This window comes from Vulpes vulpes, chromosome 3 (assembly GCF_048418805.1).
Source record: "Vulpes vulpes isolate BD-2025 chromosome 3, VulVul3, whole genome shotgun sequence".
NCBI lineage: Eukaryota > Metazoa > Chordata > Mammalia > Carnivora > Canidae > Vulpes > Vulpes vulpes.
The window spans coordinates 34078675-34083803 of NC_132782.1; positions in this window are offsets into that span (position 1 = coordinate 34078675).

Here is a 5129-nt window from a genome sequence, read left to right on the forward strand (position 1 = left end):
TCCCCATTGGCGCAAAGTTGTAGAGGGCAAAGTAATTTCCAACTTGAATATAATTCCTCTATAATTTTATTTAAAAGTTTTTTTTCTTCTTTTTTCTTCTTTTTCTTTTTCTTTTCTTCTTTTCTTTTTCTTCTTCTTCTTCTTCTTCTTCTTCTTCTTCTTCTTCTTCTTCTTCTCCTTCTTCTTCTTCTTCTTCCTTCATTTTACTTTACCATTTTTTAAGGCTTTGTGCAAAGCAAAGAGACAGAACAGAGTACAAGACGGTATTTACCACGGTGGCACTTATAGCCAAGTTTTTGTGTTTGCGAAAGAGCATGAGCTTGTGAGGGATAAGGAGAAATGTACAAACAGTTCTAATGCAATGTGATAAAAGCTGAATGTGGTGGTAATTTCAAAATGCACAGCATTACAAAATTGATAGCAAATATTACTCTGGGAAAGTGTCAGGGAGCCCTCAGAAGGGAGGTAATTTATGATTCAAGTTGGGAAGGAAAAGTGGATTAGGTATTAGTCAAGTAGAAACAGCAAAGAAGGCATTTTGGGCATAAGCAAAAGATGTGAAGTGAAAGGAGCTAATAAGTATTCTTGAGCGGCCGGATTGTTTGTGTGTGGTTCCTTGTAACCACCAACTGAGTGGCACTATAAAGCTAAAAGCCATCAAGAGCCTCAGAGGCTTTGCATGTCATAGTAAAGTGTTTGGGTTTTCTTTTTGGTCAACAGGGAACCATTAAAAGTGTTGAAATTCATTCTGAGCTTGAAATTCCTTCCCCAAAACTAAGTGTAGCAAGTATTAGTCTTGATGCAACCTTGAATTTTGAGTCAATAAAGGACTTTAACAATCCAAGTGTGCTGGGGGTGGAAAAAGTAACACAACTGGTTTGCTAAGAAAGGACAACCCACAATCTCAGCACATGGTGTGGAATCCAAAAAAGACGGATGCAGATTTTCAGGGTGATGATTCAATAATGGTATTATTACAAACATAATACACGCACAGGGCTTTCCACTCCACATCCTTTATTTGAGAATCACTTGTATACAAAAGAACAATGAAGTATGACATTCTGGAGGGGGGAAAAACACTTTCTTTCTTTCTTTCTTTCTTTCTTTCTTTCTTTCTTTCTTTCTTTCTTTCTTTCTTTCTTTCTTCTTTCTTTCTTTCTTCTTTTTAGTGTTGGCATTGTCATCACAAAAACACACAACCACAAGCCAGAAAGAAATGTTAAGGACAGCTAGGGGTCTAACATGTTTTTAAATTTAGCCCATAAACTCTTGAAACCCCATTCCTAAGGCTTTCCTCTATTGGACCTTTTCTCTCTCTCTCTCCAGCTTCCTCCTGGTGACTGACAATACTTCTGGACCACTCCTAAGAGGTTGTTAGAGGAAGGAGATTTAAGCAAAATAAGAAATATCACTAAGGCAGTTGTCTGGTTTCTACAAACGAAAGAATTTCAAGGATAGCCATGAAGGGGATAATTTTAAGATATCAGTGCTTAAAAAAGCACTTACAAAGGAAATGCAGCATGATAAAGATGTTGAATTTTATTTAAAAGATTATGCACACACGCACAAACACAGAGCATAGGTCACCAGTAGGAGGGACCCAAGGGGGAAAACATATGAAACAGCTGAAACTTTTTATGCTTTTATAAAACTCCTGTCTTAAAAAAAAAAAAAAGTTCAACTATAATCATACGGGGGGCGGGGGGGGGGAGGTAGTTAGTCCATGAAGGGATGGTAAGAGCCAAATAAGAAAAGTTGACAATATAGTTTATGTGTAGTTTGAAAAGCAGGGTGGATTCGATCAAGCTCAGAGGACTGATACTTGTGGAATTTTTAAGGAATTAAAAAGTGTAGTAGATCACTGTGTCCATTATCTTTGAGAATATTAGGGAAAAGGGAAGGGCCCAGATTGCTGTAAAGAGGAAATAGAATGCTTTTCTTGAAAGAGGTGGGAAATGTGTAGAGGGGAGGATGACCATGATAATTATATGTTCTTCAGATTGTCTTCAGCAGGACACCAGAAATAATTTGCAATTATCTATCTGAGTCACCCCGAATGATGGAAATCTCCGAGCGTTAAACAACCGAAGGTCAATACATGAAGTATTTCTGCATCCTCGTTAGAAGCCTTCTTGCACGCTGCAACACCAAGCTCACTGTTAGGAGGGTACACCATCCCCGGCGTATTAAGTCCACGGAAGGAATGAGGCAGCTGTAGATGGAACCCCTTTGAGGCTTCCTTAGGCATTCAGTGGTTTGGGAGAGTGGGAGGTAGAGCATAGTAGTTCGGGGGTGAGACAAGATCAGAGCTGGAGGTGGATACCAGCGTTCCCAGGTACTACTACCTGAGTACCCTTGGGGGAAGCTCTCTTATGCTCCACTACACACATCCATGAAATGGGTATCCTAGCACTTATCTCATGGGCGGTTGTTGAGGATAAATGAGATCCAGGAATTCCCTTGGAAAAACCTATATACAATGTGATGGATATTTTACAACCTTTTTTTTTTTTTTTTTTTTTTGGTATTTTACAGTCTCTCAGAAAATTTAGATGGAGACTGAATCAATGAATTTGACAATTTTTTAATGTTTATGTAACATTGGTAATTACATTATCAAAGATGCAGAAAGCTTCCATTATGTTTATGATTTTTGTCAGTTTATTTTTCTATATATCATTTAAAGAATAGACTATTTTTTAGAGCAGTTTTAGGTTTACCGAAAACGTTTTGTTAGTTTTCAGCAGTGGATTTTTATCCTTTTGGTTTAATTGACTTGGAGTAAGTACAAATGAGCGTGTAACTCTTTATCAGTTGAAGTCTTGTGACTGGATAGGTAATAACTTTATCAATTATACACATGTCTATATGTACATGCAGGTGGAGGAACCCTTCGTTTTAAAAAAACTATGTGAGGGACACCTGGGTGGCTCAGTGGTTGAGCATCTGCCTTTGGCTCAGGTCATGACCCCGGGGTCCTGGGATTGAGTCCTGCATCGGGCTCCCTGAATGGAGCCTCCTTCTCCTTCGGCCTGTGTCCCTGCCTCTCTCTGTGTCTCTTATGAATAAATAAAAAAAATCTTAAAATAAAATAAAATAAAATAAAATAATAACTGTGAAAACAGACCTTTTATACTTATTCTTCACACTCCTGATTTAAAAAAAAGTTGTATTTGAATTAAATTTCAGATTTTCTAGTAGTAAATTGGATTATAAATTCAATTTTCCTTGAACTACTAAGCCAATATTCCTACCTACTTTGTAGAAGACTTTCTTTAAAAAGTGGCCACATAGCAAACCAGTTATTGATCTCTATCTTGGATAAAGCTCTTTGTCTTTGCTGATTCTGACAAAAAATTTTGAATCCTGTTGGCTAAAAACTTGAAAAATACAAAGCACTTTCTAAGGGCCTCTGGACATACTGTTATGATGTATAACAGCCTAGAAATGCTGCCCTACACCGTACTGTACCTTGCGTCCCACCTTGTCCCATGCCGCGCCCTACCATTACCATGCTTTATCTCTCTGTACCATATTGCTATTATTTGTAACATCATTACACAAGTATGAGATGAATTCATTAGTGGGCTGAATTAGAGTATTTTTTTTCAACAAAATAATATATACATTTTTTTATTTCCTTGTGTATGCATTTTTCTTTAGAACCATGTGATTTGGTTTTGCAATTCCTTAGCCAGTGATTTATCGCTGTTTAGGTCACTGAAACAGAATGCAAATGTATTAAGAAGATTCCGTTTCATTGTCATGGAGGCATAGTTCCTAAGTGGCACCAATAGGCGCTGGTCCTGTAACGATGTAGCCAGATCGTTGTGTCTATCTAGTCAAAGGTGAGTCCTGTTCAAGTACAATTGTGTCGATTAATAAAGATGTCATACCAATCTTAAGTGCTTTGTATATTGGTCATGATGAGCGCTATTGATGCTTAACTCACAAGAGCCTCTTCCACGACTCCCAGTGTGACTCCTCAACCAATGTCCCACCTCACAAAGCACGTATTTATAGCATTGGCCTTATCCTCATGTGCTAAATATCTGAGTGTTGTGCCTCTAGGGTCACAAGATCATGTAGTCCTGAAAGAAAATTCAAGATGAGATCTTTGGGAATTAGGAGAATCGATCATCAGGAAGAGAACAGGCTTTGAGAGACATAAATAGGAACAACTAAATACCTCAGGATCATCATAAATCATAGAATAAAGAGGAGAAAACATGAGGGAAAAATGTTACTAGTTGCAATTTAAGCCCGTTTACAGGATCCTGAGATGTATAGTGTAGAGAGCTCTTTTTTTTGTCATCTGAGAAAGGATTTCCTACCCTTTGAAGTCTCAGGATATCACTTAGACGTTGATAGGAATATGCGAAGTTCACCTGGAGCTCCATTCTGAGATAGCCCGGTTGTTACGGTTGTGCGCCCTTATATTAAGGCCTCCTGTTTGTTTCCATCCTGGAGAAACTCTAGCTGTGTGCTCCAGATCTACTGATCTCTCATAGACAGGGTGTAGATATTTCGGTTGCTTTGTTAATCGTGTTTGCTCCATTCTATCATTTTACTTCCTCTGTGTGATTCATTGAATCCAAAATAAGTAAAATCACGAAGTAGCTACATAGACATATCCTGTCTAAAAACACATAGATAAACATATAGAAAATATAGATCTATTTTTGTATAGCTAGCTAAATGAGTTTCTGAAGATATTATTTTGGCCTGTGTGTTAATTTGGACTTTCAGAGAAGCAGAGCTCAAGATGGAATTAGACCCGCAAGAGATTTATTAGGGAAAAGGCTTATGAAAGATAAAAGGCAGGGGGGAGTGGAATAGGGGTAGGAAGAGAGAAACAGACCACGATGTGGATCTGACCATTGTGAAAGGAAAGGACGAGGAGGGAAGGCCTGGGTAGGAAAAGTGCCGAGACTTTTCTATGAAAATTGCAACCAAGATGATGGGGGATCTCCCAACCAATTTCTCCCCATAGAATAGTCCTGTCAGGGCAGGAATGGGCCTGTGCCCAAAGGAAGCCTGACCTTGGTGCACACATGGGGGTAGGTCCAGAGGAGAGCCGCGGCTGTCAGAAGCCATGTCCCTGCAGCAGCAGGTCTGAGCAGTGC